General features: G+C 38.8%; 1 protein-coding gene across 1 annotated transcript in view; it reads right to left on the bottom strand.

The window, feature by feature from the left end:
- Prkg2 (protein kinase cGMP-dependent 2) overlaps nucleotides 1–19169 on the bottom strand; it is a 106411-nt gene that overhangs the window by 21812 nt on the left and 65430 nt on the right. The window lies entirely within an intron of this gene.

Below are 19169 nucleotides of genomic sequence, written 5' to 3'. Positions count from 1 at the left end.
TCTTTAAATGTTTACACAGATTCTAAATATGCGTTTCATATCCTGCTGTCTCATGCGGCCATCTGGAAGGAGCGCGGGCTTCTCACAACGAAGGGAGGCTCTATTACCAACTCAGAGTATATCATGGACTTACTAAAAGCTTCCCATCTCCCTAAAGCTATAGGAATTATTCACTGCCGGTCTCATCAGTCTGACAGCTCTATTGTCTCCAAGGGAAACAATCGAGCTGACAGAGCCGCTAAGACAGCAGCACTCCAGAGCCCAGGTCTGCCTCAGCTACCTCAGGGAGTACTAACAACACAGCCCATGGCCTCGCAGACACCTCCTGACACCCAACAGATCCTGTCCTACCTGCACCAGCTATTTCATCCCAATGAAAAAGCTTTACTTAATTTTGTAAAAATATATATTAAACCAACACCTGAGGATATCAGGTTCCTAAAGGCTACCACTGCCCCCTGTGAGATCTGCCAAAAGTCAGATCCCAGGACCAAATATCGTAGCTTTCCTTTCCCTACTCACCAAGCCAGGGGCTCCCTTCCGGGAACTGACTGGCAGCTGGATTTTACTCATATGCCCACAGTTAAAAAAATTAAATATCTCCTGGTGTTGGTGGATACAATGTCTGGGTGGGTTGAAGCTTTCCCCACCTCTAACAAGAGAGCCCAGACAGTTTCTGATATCCTCCTCCGAGAAATTGTTCCGCGGTTCGGGCTCCCAACTTCTCTTCAGTCAGATAATGGCCCAGAGTTTACTTCCCAGATTTCTCAGAATCTGTCTAGGGCACTTGGAATCCCCTGGAATTTTCATATACCATACCACCCCCAGTCTTCAGGTAAGGTAGAACGGACTAACCGCTCTTTAAAGGATGCCCTCGTTAAGATGTCACAAGAACTTCACCTCGACTGGGTAAGGCTTCTGCCTCTGGCCCTTCTCAGGCTTCGGGCTCTCCCAAAGGGCCCTCTTTTCATTTCACCGTTTGAACTTATGTATGGGCGGCCAGTTTTAACCCCTGGCCTCCCATCGGGAACCTCTCCCCTTCCTGATCACCTGCTCACTCCCCTCCTTTTCCACCTACGTTCACTGCTGTGGGACTTTACAGATCACTCACTACCTCAACCATGTGTTAACACATGTCCACCGCCGGTTAAAATAGGAGATAAGGTTTTATTCTCACCTCCAGGTCAACGTCCCTCACCCCTTTCCCCTAAATGGCAGGGTCCCCTCAGGGTAATTCTTCTAACTCCCACAGCTGCCAAGCTCGAGGGAATTCCTCACTGGATTCACCTGTCACATCTGAAACCGTTCATCCCCACAGCTCAAAACAATCCTCCTTACACGGTAACTCAGACGGGACCATGTTCCCTCAAGTTCCAAAGGACAACAGGTCCAACCCCCTCTACTCCACCCTAAGGAAAACAATGGTCTCATTTTTCATTTTTTCTTCCTGTGCTAATACACCCTCCCTTTTCTAAATTCCTAAATAACCATCCAGTTGTCTCTACAGAAATCATCATCAAACACAGAGCCAAGAGGTTCAGGTGATAAGCAAATGCTTAACCAAGTTCCTGACATAACAGGTTTGTCACTGACTGCAGCAGTGACCCCTAAAATGTTAAGGAATATATGATTAAAATCTATTTCTTTTGAGACATTTTCTTTAAGCTCCAAGACACCAGCCTGACCCACCTGGACAAAGCAGACACAAGCAAAACGGAATAAGTATCATTCAATTAACGGAATAAGTATCATTTACCTTTTTTATTCTTATTCTTAACCCCTGGCCTCCTGAAGCCCCCCCCTCCACCCCAACCCCCTCCACCCCAAATCTCCCCTCTAACTTTTTTCTCTCTACTAATGCGACTTTTGTTTTCCAGCATCCTAACGGTGACCCAGCTACTCAAGAGCCAGACAGATACAATCTCCAGGCAGATGCGATCTCCAGACAGGTGTGATTTCTTCAATCAGCCACTTGATGCCAGCGGACAAAACATCGATATGACATCATCAGGACAACCGGACGCTCCCCGGACCCCTCGATGCCCAAAGTCAGCAGGAAGCAGTCATGAGAGACCGGGCTACGCCCCTATTCCCTACCCGTTAAGACCCTCAACCCCCCCCCTCAATTTTTTTTTTTAATAAAACCAAAAGGGTGGAATGCTGTTCTTTTGGAGACAAGGCCACGCATGCGCAGAAAATACAGTCTCCAAGTGGACTACAAACCCCAGTGGTACAATGGAAAACCACGCACGCGCAGGACACTTTTTCCCAGAATGACCAGAGCCCTTTAAAAATGGGCGTTCCAACCCGCCCCCCCTCTCTCTCTCTCCCCTCCTCTTTCCCTTCCGTCTCTTCACTCCCGTTCCTTGTATGTTACCCTCCCCCATTAAAGTTTACCCACATGGGACCCCGCGTGTCTCGTCTCTCCTTCCCCAACCCCGCGTGTCTCGTGTCTCCCCCTCCCGAACAACACCCCCGCATAAAAAATAATAACACATTAAATCTGAGAGATGGCTGGGAATGTTATAAAATTAAACTCTGTAACCAGCTGAGATGACAATATCTACATATTCCTCAGAGAAAGAAACAATAAGAAAGCCCTCGCTAATTTTATAAAGACTGAAGTTTAAGAGGTGAGGAAACAGCACTTATAACTGCAATTGCATATATGCATATACAGAAACATTGCATTTTGTTGGTTTATAACAGCCTCTAGACTGTTGTTTAATTGCACTTAATTTCCCTTTTAAGAATTACTAGAAGTTTTTTGATATTTAGGAGAGCTATTTTAATTTTTAAAATAATATATTTTAATTTGAATTGCTGGTAAGCTCTTGCAATATTTGCGTATTGGCTCAATGAGGTGGTAACAATTATATTAACATTTGAAGATTTACAAGATTGTATCACTTTCTTCCTCTACTTGGACCATACCAACTTTGATCTAATACATTTGGCATTCAGAGCTACCCAAAGTTGTGCCACTAATGTAGAAGATGCCAGACCTATGTCAAGTTCTGTGCATTTTATATCAGAAGCAAACTCCCCAAACCCATCTCAGCACCATGGCTACACCAAGGAGCCTTTCCCCTTCTCTAGGCAGCAGAAAGGTAAGCTCCTTTTTCCTTTATTCAGTGACAGTGAACATCATCCTAGAGCAAGTACCAGGATGCACGCAAACCTCTAGCTCTCAAGGAGCTTCTATCAAAAAAGAGAGAAACACAATGAGCATGGAAATGTGTCATCAAAATGATACAATGTCACCAGATAAGACATATTTTGGGGAAGCCTACAGAAGATTTAGGTGCAGAGAGCAAGACAGGGAACCAGGAGAACATACTTCAGTAAGGCAGCATTTGAGCAGATTTGAGCAGAAATCTGAATGAAATAAGAGAGAGTTCTGTAAGCATCTAAGAGGGTCCTGCCAGGAGGAAGATACAGCACAAAGGCCTAAGACACAAACACCGGTGTTCAGTTCAAGGCCTGTCAAGATTAATGAGACTGAGCCACGGTACATTGACGGGGGATTCCCCTCTGTATGCTGTGAATGCCATTGGTTAATAAAGCAGCTTCTTTGGGCCTATTGCAGTGCAACATAGGGCAAGGTGGGAATTCCAAGCAGATAGAGGAGGAGAGAGTAGGCAGAGTCAAGGAGAAGCCATGGAGCCTCCACGGGAGACAGATGCCAGATGGATGGAACTTTACCGGTAGGCTACAATGACGTAGTGATACACAGATTAATAGATGGGTTAATTTAAGATATAAGAGTTAGCCAGGAATGTGCCTAAGCTAACAGGCCAAGCAGTGTTTTAATAATACAATTTCTGTGTGATTATTTCAGGTCTGGGCAGCTGGGAACCAAACAAGCAGTTTCCAACTACAGTACGTGGAGGCAAGGAAGATATGCATGCAGATCTGCCATGGGTTGGCAAAGCACAAAAAGAAAGAGTATGATAATTCACATCCTCAAGGGATCTTGGAGAGAAGAAAGCAGATGCCCTCTCCCTTTGTTTTCAAATTCTGTTTGAAACACCAGGCTTTGGGATCGCTAGAAAAACTATGCAGATTTTTTTAACAGTCTGCATTAAATTTTCACTACTAAGGATGGCCTACATTGAGCCAAGAGTTTTCAAACATACTTCTAATGGCTGAAATAAACTAGAAGGATTTGAGATACTTCCAAACCTAGAGCTGTGGCTGCATCATTCCGAAACAGAAAAATCAGCATGTGACTTCTTAAAGCTGTGTCCAGCAACAATGATCTTTTTCTTCCTCAGAAGTTTCTCTCTGGGGTAGTACATTTCTCAGGCATTGGTTCATTCATGTAAGAACTGGGCACTAAGTGGCCAGTCTCAATAGGGCAGGTAACTCATGGAGACATAATGCTCCATAAAAATATTTATCTGGCATTTTTAGGGCACCTTCTTTACCTCAGGCTAGACAAGGGAGAATGGAACCTCTGTTTTTCTGCCAACTCCCACAGTGGATTAATATTCTTCTCTAGTGGACAGCAATAGTGCTTTTCTCTGAGTGGCAGGGGGAGAGGCAGAAATAGAGGCAGTGGAGAAACCTATTTACAAAACAGCCTGTTCTCGACAGGGCTGAGTGATTCACTGAAACACTCAAAGCACTGAGCTGGGCAAGGTAACGGGAAGAATATCATTCATATAGGAAAACTAGGGAAATCCTTCAAGGCTCATCTCACAGTACATTTCCTCGAAGCCTTCCCTGAAACACAGAACCAGTCTCTCTGCCCTTCCACGTTCCTCACCACCACTTTGCCATCACATGCCTTTGGTAGCAGATTCTCACTGGATCACTACACCTAGCTCACTGAGGAGAGTCCTCATATATTCATTGTGTAGACTATGAAGCATGATGGATGTTCAACTTGTGTTTGTTGCAGGGGAGTAACTGTTAAAGTCTATTTAAATAAGATAAATTGTGGTCAGAAAGGCCACCACACACACTTGCATTCAGCATTCAAAGGCCCCATTCAACATTCAAAGACAAGTATCTTGCAACAGGTAAATGTTGTAATACGAGCAGTGGGCTACATTCCTGGCTAGCTTTATACCCGAAAATAATAACACATAAATTGTATTCTTTTAAACACTGCTTGGCCCATTAGTTTTAACCTCTTATTGGCTAGCTCTTACATATTGATCTAACCCATTTCTAATATTCTGTATAGCACCACGAGCTGGCTTACCAGGGAAGATCTTTTTTTTTTTTTTTTTTTTTGGTTTTTTGAGACAGGGTTTCTCTGTGGTTTTGGAGCCTGTCCTGGAACTAGCTCTTGTAGACCAGGCTGGTCTCGAACTCACAGAGATCTACTTGCCTCTGCCTCCCAAGTGCTGGGATTAAAGGCGTGCGCCACCACCGCACGGCTTACCAGTGAAGATCTTAACCTGCCTCTGTGTCCGGTGGGAGAATCATGGCGACTGCCTGACTCGGCTTCTTTCTCCCAGCACTCTGTTCTGTTTATTTTGCCTACCTAATTTTCTGTCCTATCAAAGGGCTAAGGCAGTCTCTTTATTTAACCAATGAAATTAACACAAAACAGAAGACTCTCCCCCATCAGGTAAATTGCAGCAGAAGATACTTAAAGGAGAAGCAGCTGTATGTAGTAGGCATAATTAATGGAAAAGCTCAACTCTCACCTAGTGAGTTAGCATGTAATGCTGTATCTGTAGAAAATGGTTGAGGCCAGTGATAATTTTCATATTTTACATTAGGAAATTCTTGACACATGAGAAACGTGGCACAAATGCATGGGAAGCAGAGGGCCCTGGTACCTCAGCAGCTCGGTCACTGGAAGAGAACTGAGATGGAAGCCCCATCCTCTGTGTTCTTGCCCATGGCCTCTTGAGCACCCACACTCTAAAGCACACATTTATCAGTTTTCCCATTCATTTCTAGCCTCACCACACGGCCACTCTCCCAAATATGATACATACCCTAGCTTTCAATTGCTAAATAAATCTTATCATACCAATTTTGGGCTGCATGGTTTTTCTCACTCAAAGGCCATGATGGTGAGTTTACTGAACAATGTGTACTTATGTTTGTTGTTGCATGGTAACACCATTTAATTAACACCTTTACTATCTGTAAGCATAAACTCACTATAGCTCCAACTTTCCCTTCCTCTGCTAGTGAGTAGCTGAGCTATACTTAGCTCACATAACTGAGGAGACAATCTCATTCTACCTAGGTTTCCTTATTTGGCATCATAAATACCTTGGCTATTCCGAGTACTTGGGTATTCTAACATAAATTCCTAGCATCAGCTTGGCAAGTGTCATTAACAGCTCTGGTGGAAATTTCATTAGAAGCTATCAGGACTGTAGATCAGCTTATAGAGGACCATTTTGGCAAGGATGAGGAGTCTTCCTGTTTATAAACATGACGTGTCTGTCTGAGTCAAGATAAGTAATGATAGATACTACAAAAATACATTCAGGAAGATACTAAAGTTTTAACTGTACATTAATTATTACTCACAAGATGGGTTTCCCCGGGATATATGTGGATCTTAAAGCAGTGATTCAGGGGCACAGACTTCAAAGTTGATGGCTCTGTTAACTCTGTGTTTGTTGACAACAAGCCAGGAAGGGCACTGAGACTCACATCACAATCACTTATGAGCCAGATTTGCGAGTGGATGAACCGCTTTGCTATAGTTCATGAGCTACAATGATTGTCAGTTGGTCACAATGACCCAGAAAGAGGGCTAAGAAGAGTTGTCTAGCTCTGCCCAGAAGAGGGAATGAGTCATATCATCTATTAATTATGATCTTTTAATATCTTTCTATAATACTTTACAAGTATTTCAGTAAAGTCGCTAAATATTTTCATTACCCATGGCACTAGATACATATTTTCACACTTTGTCAGTGGCATTTGAATCCCTATTTGCTCAGTTTCTGATTATCTTAAAATATACTATATATCAAGACTTTTATATCCTGTAACCAAACTGGAAATTCTCCATTTAATTGTAAAGTCTGATTTCATAAAAGTTGGATTTTTATACAATAAATCATCCCATCTGATAAGTTCTGCTCTTACTTTTCAATATATCTTCTAAATAAACTTACACATTACTGCATAAGGTAGAGCATACAGTAAAATAATGAATAGATGCAAGCACAGCAATAATCTTAAAATTTTTTTAACTTTTTTACGTGACATATTTTGATTATATCCTTTCTACTCTCCCAAATCTTCCCAGGTCCTACTACCTCCCTATTCACTCAACTTCATTCTGTCTTTGGCACTGGCTCTATCTCTGTCTCTCTCTGCCTCTATCTCTCTCTCCAAAAAATATTCAAAACAAAACAAAAAAAAGAAAGCAAAAAAGATTTTCAAAAATACCAAAGCAAAATCAAAAGCACACACAAATCAACATGGTGTCTGTTTTGAGGTGGCCAAGTACTCCTGGCATGGGCCCTGGAGTGTGCCTGAGAGACCTTGTGGTACTCCACTGGAGAAAACCAATTTCTTCTTTCTCAGAAGGTGTCAGTTGCAAAGGACTTTATCTTTACTTCCCCTTCCAGAATTTTGTCTGGTTTGAACCTGTGCAGGTCTCGTTGCCACAATCTTTGTGAGCTCACAAGTTATAAGTTTTTAAGATATTTAAGACAATACTGTAAATGCTTTGTCAATTATACACATACACACACACACACAAACACACACACATTTGTACTAAGTTATATTAGGTACCTTTTACTAGAAATTTCTTTTTAGTTTTCTAAGAGATCTTTTTAAACATATATGAATGGAGAAATCTATTAATGTAGTGTGTTTTGCTGGAGCTTTTGAGTTCATTATAAAATTGCTTCTATCTTAATTTGCTGACTATGGTTTTTAGTATGTATATTTTAAGCCTTTATTTTCTTGTATAGCAGTCAGTGAGACTCAAATGGATGCTACAGAGTTTACTCATATATTTCCTGTTCACTTCATGCTCAGCCTCTCTCAAGCTCAACATCAGACCACAGCAGAACGTTTTTCTGCAACTGATGAACCTATATTGATACACCATCCTCCCCAAATGTCCCTACTTTACACTAGGATTCGTGATTGATGTATAATAGACTTGGAAAAATATATAATTCCATGCTTCTATCATTCTATACAGTACGGTCTAATTTTACTGTCTTCACACTAGCCATCCTCAAGCCTCTCCCATATCCTGCATCTTAACAACTACTGTTTTCACTAGGTCCAGTAGTTTTTTCTTTTACAAAATGTCTTGCAGTTTAAATAACACCACATGCAACATTTCTAGAACCGCTTTAGTTTGCTTACCAACAGCATTTGAGTTTCCACCACACCCTTTCAGGGTTTGAGAACTCACTTGTTTTGGCGCGGAGTAAGTTTCCATTACCTGCTTTTACCACAGTTTATCCACAGCCCAGCTCCGTGGTAAACCCATAAATGCACTGAACTAAACGATACCTTGGTTGCTCCCAAGATTCAGCAATTATGGTAAAGCTATAAACATTTATGCTCAGGTCTTTAAGTGATCATAGTTTCCAGCTCTTTACAGTAAGCACAAAGAACATAATTGCACAGTTGGTCAACGTATGCTTACTTCTTTAAGAATTGAACACGCTGCCTTCCAAAGTAGCTGTGCCATTCACGTTATCCTGATACTAAATGAAGTTTCCGACAACCCACATTCTTCAGGACTTGGTATTGTCCATGTTCCAAACTTTAGCCACTCTAACTTTCATGTGGTGGTACAGTGCTGTTTTAGTGTTTAAATTCTTTCTCCATAGATCTATGATTTTGTGTTTCTCATGTTTCTTTTCCATCCATAAATTTTCTATGGTAAGCCATCACAGATGCCATTAGTCTATCTTTAATCAAGTTGCTATTATTTTGCTTTAAAATTTTTGCACATTTCTTTACAATGGTCCTTACCAGGTATGTCTCTTAAAAATATTTTTCTTTGGTCTGTCTTTAACAGATCAGTTCCTTTTAATATCAGTGAAGTCTATCTTATCAATTATCTCTCCCATATGTACCTAAAAAGTCATCAGCATTCTCGAGGTCATCCATGTGTTCCCCAGCATCACTTTCCAAGAGTCTGATGAGTTGTTATCTTATTTATGTCTGGGATCAATTCTGACCTAGTTTTATGCAGAGTATACGTTCTCTGTGCGGGTTAATGTGGGGTGGGTTATAGATGCAATTACTCCAGTATCAGGTTCTATTTTTTTTTGTTTGTTTGTTTGTTGGTTGGTTTTTAAGATTATCTTGGCCAGACAGATCACCTTTGATCATTTGTCAAATATGAACTTATTTATGTCTTATTTCTTCCAGCATAACATTTGGAACATTATGTCTTTCAGAGAATTTGCTCATTTCATCTAAGCTGATCCTGTGGGCTACATACAGAGTTACCTTATCACCATCTCAGAATCCACAAAGAAGGTAGTAATATCTTCTCCTACATTTGTAATACTAATTATCTGTGAGCCTTCTCTTTTTTCTTACTATTACAACTTGAGATTTATCAATTTTATTGATCATTTCAAAGCATTAGTTTTGTTTTTTTAAAAAATATTCGTTTATTTATTATGTATACAATATTCTGTCTGTGTGTATGCCTGAAGGCCAGAAGAGGGCACCAGACCCCATTACAGATGGTTGACAGCCACCACGTGGTTGCTGGGAATTGAACTCAGGACCTTTGGAAGATCAGGCAGTGCTCTTAACCTCTGAGCCATCTCTCCAGCCCAAAGCATTAGTTTTTAATTGATTAATTTTTTCTATGAATTTTCTGTTTTCAATAATAATGTCTTATACACTGATAATTTTTAATTATCTTCCAGTCATTTTGAATGTAATGTTTTGCTTCTGTTTCTGTTTTCTGTTTGGTATTCCCTCAGTCAGGAATATACAGATGGTTGATTTTGGATTCTTCTCCTTTTATGATAAGGGTGTTCAATGTTTTATGATTCTCTATAAACTCTGCTTTGGGGAACATTAAACAAATTATAATTCATTGGGTTTTTACTTTTATTTGAATCAAAATAGTTAAAAGTTATTGTGAGACCTTTTTATTGACCCATTGTGGTGGTCAGTGTTGTCACCGTGACCTGCAAAGGCTAGAGGGTCTTCTGCCTCTGCACAGTGACACAAGGAAAATTTCTGCAAGTGCACTTCAATGGATCCAGGCTTCACTGCAAGTGGGTACAGCATCTGGAGGTGCTATCTACGTAGTTCTAGCTTTAGGGTCAAGAAAGATGTACAAGTAAAGGTGTTGTGGAATCTCCCTCTGTGGCTACAGAGTGCCACTGAAGACAGATGTGTGGCTGAGGAAACACTGCTTGAAGGCCTTGAGCAGCCATTCTATAAAACTGTGTAGGTGAAGTCTAGATTGCATTAGAGACCCTAAGATGTTGGAAATGCCAGAGTCATGGGATACTTGCCAAGAGAAGCTGCTAACAAAGAGTAGAGCCAGTCATCTAAGCTCTCTGATGTGAGATCAAAATATCACACAACATTTCCCCATTTTTGTCTAAGTAAAAGGGAGGGTCTAGCATAGTAAAATCATATACAATAAGTACAATTACGATATACACATACATACAGGTAAAGACTACATTGACAATGTCCAGTCCATTTGCACTTGGCAAAGTCAGAGAAAATACTCCATTATCTATCCTATCATGGTGAGTCCAATATTTTGTACATAATTCACTTTCTATCCTAACTTGCATTATGAACCCCAAACTAATTTTTTATGTATCTCAAACATATATATTTTACATATCTTTTGTGAGTTTCTATTCTGAATTTGGTAACACGGAAAACGTAACTATCTAGTCTTCAACTCCATCAAAGACCTGAGAAGACTATAAATATAACCTGAGTAAACAGGAAGTATAGAACAAATAACTTCCAAAACGAAGAAATGACAGAAACAGCTGGCTGCCTGGACAGTAACCCAAGGTTCCTCTGTAATCTTGTGGCATCTATCTTTGCCCTACAAGTCTAGAAGATATGACAGACATTTTGTGAAGCAGAAATTTTGAAGGACTTATCTTCGCAAAAATTCAGCAGTCATTTTCTTTTATGTCCTGTTTGTTCAATTTAAACATGATGCTGTCAGCAGGTGAGGCAAGGGCAGTTTCTTGCCCAGTGACTAAGTTTTGCCTCAAAAAAAGTAAACTCCATATGGAGTTTATTTGATGCTCATCATTCTCTCTGAAGTAGACTGGTGTTGCCAGGAACAGGAATATCTCATTATTATAAAAACTTATATTATTAAAGGATCTTATATGCCATATTCTACATATCTCTTAAGTGTCTATCTAAAATATATCTCTGCTCAACTTTGAAAACATACCTAACATGACTACAAGTTTGATTGTAATAGGTGACAGTTACTAATCTGTATTTTATTTATCTCATTTATTTATCTTTATTATCTTAAATAATTTGTAATAATAACTTCTAAGGACTAAAAATTTACATTACATTGCTAAATGAGCTTCACAGGTACAATACCTTAAACAAGAGTAGAAATACATGTATAGTATGTCCTAACAAAAATAACCTTAGATTTGTATTGGTATACAAAGATATCTTAAGAGTAGAAACATATATACAGCATAGCAAAAAATAACCTCAAATTTATATCAACATCTGAAAATCCATATCAGTGTAAAATATTTAAGGTTAGTAGTTACCATTTATGGTTTAGAAATAGATTCAACAATCTATCCTAATAGATTCAACAATTTATCCTTTTATTCTATCATTTCTATATCTCCTTTTTTTCTTTTCAGAATGATATCCCTGAATCTAATCTAATTTATTAAACTTTTTTCTTTCCATTCCCAATAATTATTTATAACTAATTCCCCTAAACAATGAAAAATATTTATAACTTACTAAATGACAAAAACCACCCACCCCACCTCTTGGGAATGAGGGCACTGAAAAAACTCTGCATGGGGTTTATTTTCTTTAGGGCAAAAACTAGCCATGTGGCTAAAGAAACTGCCCTTGCCTCATTTGTTTACAGGATACTCCAAACTAGACTAGCAGAACACAAAAAAGGTGACTTCCAAACTTCGCTACGACAAGATAGGATAGTCCTTTAAAATTTCCTGCTTCTCAGAAATGTCTATCAGATATACTAGACTGAAAGGACAAAGTTGGATGCCACAACATTACAGAAGAACCTAGGGTGGTTTGTCCAGGAAGCCAACATTTAACCTTTCTGGTGTCTTTGATGGAGCTGGAAACTAGATAGTCAAAGTTAAAGTTTTCCTTAGTTTTGATAAAAGGTTAGCTTATAAAAAACTTTAGACTCACAAAGATAAAGTATTTTCTTTAAATTTGCCAAATACAAATGAACTGGATATTGTAATTGCAATTCTTACCTAATAACTGTTTGGTTGTCTATAATTTCACTACATTAAAGTTAAAAACCTTAATTTTAACTAGACAGAAAGGGAGAAATGTGAAATATTCCTTTATACTGTGAATATATGTCACTCTGATTGGCTTAATAAAGAAGTTGACTGGCCAATAGTTGGACAGGATAAGGTTAGGGGGAGAGCCAAACAGAGAATGCTGGAAAGAAGCAGGGGAGAGTCAGAGGAATACAGCAAGCAGATACAGAGAGAAGCAAAATGGACATGACATACTGAGAAAGGTACAAAGTCCAGGAGCAAAGCATAGATAAATATATCAGTTAATTGAAAATATAATAGCTAGCTAGTAAAAAGCCTTAGTTATTGGCCAAGAACTGATAATTAATATTAAGCCTTGGTTTGGTTACTTGGAAACATCTTATTGGATGGAAACTTCCCCTGACACAATGAGTTTTCCTTAAACTTTAAATAGCACAATACATTTTAATACTGGTTTGATTTAGTCATCCATTGGAAACAGACAAGGGTTCTTAGCACTATTGCTTCACCAGTTTTCCTTGGCTTGGAAAGTGAAGCAAGATTTAGGGAATTATGGCATGGTCAGGGGAAAGACATGTGTGAGAATATTCATGATCCTTTGGTTCTTCAATCTGTACCTAGTATGTTTTCTGGTGAAGACTGGAACCCAGGTAGAATCTGACTTGGAACAAATCAATGAAACAAACAAAACAAAATAAAAATGAAAGACCATTTCACTCGTGGCTGAAAAGGAAGAACAGAATGAAGTCTTCATTCATCACCACAGACATACTGTCTGTAATTACCAGCAGTGGGCACACTCTTATGACTCTCTAAAACACACAGCCAAATCTAAGCTTTTCTATTACTTAGGTATTTTTCCTCAGAATATCTGTTTTGTTTTCATAATGAAAACTTCTTACTTCATTAGGTGTCTAACTTCTCATGAACATTTTAGGGGATGAAGGAGAAATGCATACACATAAATGTACATACATACATATATATGAGGTTAAAATCACCTTTACAAGGACGTTGAGATTCCTGCCATGCTGCCAGTGGGTACCCTCAACCTTTCAAACATCCCAGGAGCCCTCAGTCAAAGCAGTTCTATGTGGCTTCCTGCCAACAGTCCAAACCCTAAATTTTTCTCTGCTGAAGCTTGCTTAATAGCCCAGTATCTGCTAAAATTTTGCTTATGTGCTTTCTATACCTTTTAGGAACAATATTCCACAAGCCTACTAGATCAAGTTTATTGACTGTGTTGTACATATCTTCTAAGGCTTTAGCAATCTCTGGTCCAAATGTTCTCTCAATTTCTTAGTGGTGTATTAAAATGTTTGTTCCCCCTAATTCCGCCAGTCTGCTGCTTATTTTTGAAGCATCTTATTAGGAATTTTTTAAAAGACTTTTTCTATGACCTTGATGAACTGTGCACCCTCTTATCATATGTCTTCATATTTAGGAATACTTTCTCTCTGATAGCAACATGGTGACACCTGCTTTAGAATTGATTCAATATTTCCCAGACATATTTTTTCATCCCTAATTTCAACTTCTTGCACCTCATATTTTAAGCTGTTCTGCTGTAAACACCATATAGCTGGTTTTTATCTTATAAATTTTATTTAACAATTCATTTTTTTAATCTAAAGAGTTAAGTTCATTTACATGCCTTGGACTTCGCTCTAATTTCTTAGTTTGTACTCTTTCCTCGCCCCCTGGCTTTCCTACTTCTTGCTGCCTTTCTGTGAAGATGACATTTTACCCTCCTATTTTAATTCAGTCCCTGCTACTTTGAGTGGATACGCTGCTGATGTGGGGTTAGTTAGCGTGTTCTCATTTGAATGTGATGCGTTACTGTGATGCTTAAGTCACACCATAATTTTTAATGAGTTGACATATTTACCACTGTCCTGTGATCACCATTCCTTGTTGCTTTGCACTCCTGGGCAGGGAGCAGGGGTTCATTTCTTCACCTTCTGTAATTGTATCCTTTTTGTGTAAGAAACAGCTCTCATCTTTGTCTAAATACGTCATTGCACCCTTCCTGAAGGATGGTTTCTCTGGGCTTATAATTAAAGTTTGCCAGTTATTCTTAACATTTTTTAGCATGACAGTCTACTGCATTCTGACTCCTTTTGCTGCTGGTAAGATAACAACTGATAAAGCCCCTTCCTCTCCGATATTTCTTCCCTTTCTATCTTTCCATTTACACCTACCTGCTTTTTCTTGTTTAAGGTTTTCTTTGTTTCTTATCCCCCGACTACAATAGCCAACATCCAAGGAGCTCTGATGATTAGCTCACCCTGAAATTTGAAGACCCTCCCTCCCGCAGTACACTGGGGCTGGTTCTGCATGATCAACAGAATACAGTAAAGTGCTGACCAGTGGAATAGGGCTTACAAGGCAAGCAGCTTGTCCAAAGTTACCTGGATGACACACTCTGATGGAAACCGTGTGTCACATCTTAGAGACATTCAACCAGTCCTATGAAGAGGTTCATATGGAGAATTGTGGCCTCCAAGAGACAGCTAATATCAACTTGAGAGCCATGATAGATTGGATCCTCTACCCTTATCCAGTCTGCAACTCTTCAAGTGACCATTGCCTCAGCCAACTTCTAGCTGAAGCTTTGCAAGCAATACTGAATCATGTCATGTTTAATATTGATTGTCAACCTGATAAGACCTAGGAAACTAGGTTACCTAGGAGACAAGCCTCTGGCCATGCCTGTCAGGAATGGTTTAGATTGGGTTAGCCTCTGAGCATGTCTGTGAGGCATTCTCTTGATTAGGTTAACTGATATGGGGAAACCTCTCCTAACTGCTGGACATTATCAAGGAGCTAGGAGGCTGATCGAGAGCGGTCACTGTTCTTTGCTTCCTAACTGTGGATGTAACGTGACCAGATGCTTCAACCTCCCACTTCCAGGACTTCCCACCATGTCATATGGTTCCCTCTGTGAGTCAAAATTAATTATTCTCCCTCCCATTGCTTTTCTCAGATGTTTATTTTAGCAAAAATGAAAGTGATGAATACCCTAACCAATCCATTTCTAAAGACCCAACTCAGAAAGCCTATGAGGTCACAAATAATTATCATTATTTTAAATTTGTTTTACATTGACCTGCAAAAATTAGGTCAAACAAATACAAGCAGTCCTACTGTGGATCTGTTGATGTTTCTCTACCTCATAATTGTGGATCTGTTGATGTTTCTCTACCTCATAATCAGTTCATATGTGTGTGTGTAAGTATGTGATATTATGTTATTTATGCATGTGATCTATGTGTATGGGTGTGTGGTTGGGAAATTTTCAGCTATTATTTCTTTAAAATTTAAAAGTGAATACACTTATTTATTCTCTCTCTGTGTGTGTATGTGTGTACACACATGTGTACAACTATGGACATGGGTATCACAGTATGCATGTGAGTGTCAGAGGGTAACCTGCAGGAGTCAGTTCTGCCCTCCCACTATGTGAGTCCTGGGGATCAAACTCAGGTCTGCCACCAGGCTTGGCACCAGCAGCCTTTTGCATAGTCATTAGTTGTTTTTTTTTTTAATATTTCTTTGAACTCCACTCTATATTATTTTTGTATTGGACACTAATCATTTTTCTCACAGTATTCACCAAATTTCTTCATTTTCATTCTTTTGGCTTCAATTTTTAAGTCTCTGTTACATTCTCTGTAATTAGCCAATTTTCTTTAAGTCTCTGATTTCTCTTTTTGTGATAATTTTCAACTCTGCATTTCAAACACACTATCCTAACAGACAAATAATTTACAGGTAATAAAGCACACGGCTCTTTGGTGTGCAGTTCACTGAATCTGATGCAGATTAAACTCCGACGAGAGCAGCCACCCCCACAGGAAACACACACTCTCACTATACAGGGAAGTTTCTATGGGTTTCTTTCCCTACATACATTGAGATAACCATTATTGTGTTTTTGCCATCTATTCTATAACTTTGATCACTGTGATTGTGGATAAGGTACTCTTTTGTGTGGATTCCTTTGTTCAACATAGTTGTTACCTGTGGTAACTCATCATCCCTTTGTATGACCGAGAAACATTTATTGCTGGGTGTATGATTGAATCTACTTATGTACAGTTAAAGATGGATATTTGGGCTATTTTTACTTTGAGAACTATTAGAAGCTAAGGTGTTTTGAGCAACCATACATAATATATTCCACAACACGATTTCAACTATCTGAAATAAATGCTAAGTGTGATTATTTCCTTAGACTAAGTTGACTTTTTCCCTGGAAGAAACTGGCCGGTCGTACTTCAGGGTGGATTAGCATCCTCTTTTCGCACCAGAAGTGTGAGAGAATGTCCTCACCAACACTTGCATTTTTTAATATATTAATTGTAGTGACTATGAAATGGCATTTCCTTATGGCTCTACAATGAATTTTCTTGAAGACTGAATAGAGCCAAGTGATCCTTCCCACGTCTGTGTTAATGAAATGGGTTTTCAAGATTTTGGCTATTTAAAAAATAGTTGCTCTTTCTTGTTATTAAGGACTTGTGGGAGTTTTGTATATTCTAGATACAAGCTCACTGTTACACAATTAAGGCATAAATATTTCTCCTGGTTTATGTCATGCCTCTGTGCTTTCTTGGCAGTATATTCCAATAATCAGTATTTTATGACATTTATGAAGTCCAATGAATCCTTTTCTCCTTTAATATTAATACTAATTGCTTTCTAAAGAATCTGTACCCATCCAAAGCCAGAAGAGAACAACACTTCTTTCTTGTTGCATACAGCCTGAGGTGGGAATCAGGAGTTTTCTTTCATCCACATGTGGATAGTCTCCAGGTGTTCCCCCAGGGTCTTTATAAAGGACAACCTATTCTCTCACTCATGTGAATGTCTATCTGGGACCTTTTGTTTATGAGGCCACATGTCTGTCTTTAAACAAATATCACATCACTGTCCACTGTAGCTTTGCACTGCGGCTTGGTACCAGAAAGTGCAATGTTTTGTTTGTTGCTCTTCTTTTACAAAGTAGTTCTTAGCCGGGCAGTGGTGGCGCACGCCTTTAATCCCAGCACTCGGGAGGCAGAGGCAGGCGGATCTCTGTGAGTTCCAGGCTAACCTGATTTACAAGAGCTAGTTCTAGGACAGGCTCCAGAGCTACAGAGAATCTCTAAAAACAAAACAAAACAAAAACAAACAAAAAACCAAAAAACAAAGTAATTATTAATTCTTAACAGTCTACATTTGCATGTAACTTCCATTTCTAAAACTTGTCTTCTGAGAGTTTGATTGGACTGACATTATCAATTTGAAAAATATAGATAACATCAGACAATTTTGCTTTATACACTACTACTGTCTACAAATCATGAACACAGTATATAGTACCATTTAATTATTTATATTAATATTCTACGATTTTCAGTGAAGAGCTATTACACGCCTTTATACAATTTATTTTATTATTTATTCACAGTGATACTGTTCAAGTATAATATTTTACAATTTTGATGTTATAAGTACAATTCATTTATGAGTTTTTATCATTACCATGTAAAAAAAGAGAATTTTATTTATTGATTTTGTGTCAACAATGCCTAACTCTACTATTCTAAGTACTTCTTTGATGGTTCTTAAGACTTCTCTAAATAATTTTAAATAAGGCCGGGCGGTGGTGGCGCACGCCTTTAATCCCAGCACTCGGGAGGCAGAGGCAGGCAGATCTCTGTGAGTTCAAGGCCAGCCTGGTCTACATGAGCTAGTTCCAGGACAGGCTCCAAAGCTACAGAGAAACCCTGTCTCGAAAAACTAAAAATAAAATAAAATAAAATAATAATAATAATTTTAAATAAATAAATACTAATAAATAATGATAAAATAATAAATAAAAATTCCTGCTGTATTCAAATAAAAAGAGGTGACATATTTGATTTTCTGATATGGGGCCTTTTGTTGCCCTTTCTTGGTTTATTTCATTTACTGAAATCTACTATAATGTTCCTATTCTAAGATCAGATCCTCTCTTCTTGTTCTCCATCTAATGGAAGAATGCCCAGTGTCACTCACTGGGTATGATATTAACTAATCCTAACTCCTCATATACTGAGGCATGTTCTCAACAAACACCTAGGCAGCAGTTTTTAAATGTGGATCTCACATAGCAGAATGCCCTCTATCAAGGCTTGGATATTTATTTTTAATGTCTTTCAATGCATTCACACTTTATACCTAAATTAGCTGCATCAGGATGGTCCAATGCAAGCTACTCCCCCATTAGTTAAAAACTTCCATTGTACATTTAATTAATTATCATAGTCTCATGTTCTCAGTAGACACTTCATTTGTTAGATCTTTCTACAAACTTCTTAGATCTCTTTTTGCAAGTTCACTTAAGCATCCACTTCTGCTCTTTGTTCTTCTGGCAACCAGTGCCCATAGCAGTGAGTATGGCTTTTTCTCATACATTTATTATTGATATATTTCTAGCATGAGCTTGTCTTTCCTGGAACTTCACCTCCAGAAGTTCTTTGTGTCCTGAGCTGACAGTATATTATTTTAAAAAGAATACGCAGTGATGCTTAGGAACATGGGCATAGTTCCAGCATGGATCCGTTTTCATTTAAATCTTTGCTTGAACTTTTCCATTAAGAGCAGCTTGTGGCCAGGAATTTTTAGAGTTGCCTTTTTCCATCCCTCTACCATGAGCTAATGATGAGAAAAGCATATCTGCTTGCATGTACTGTC

This window comes from Chionomys nivalis, chromosome 6 (genome assembly GCF_950005125.1).
Source record: "Chionomys nivalis chromosome 6, mChiNiv1.1, whole genome shotgun sequence".
Lineage (NCBI taxonomy): Eukaryota > Metazoa > Chordata > Mammalia > Rodentia > Cricetidae > Chionomys > Chionomys nivalis.
This window is presented reverse-complemented; position numbering and strand designations above follow the sequence as displayed.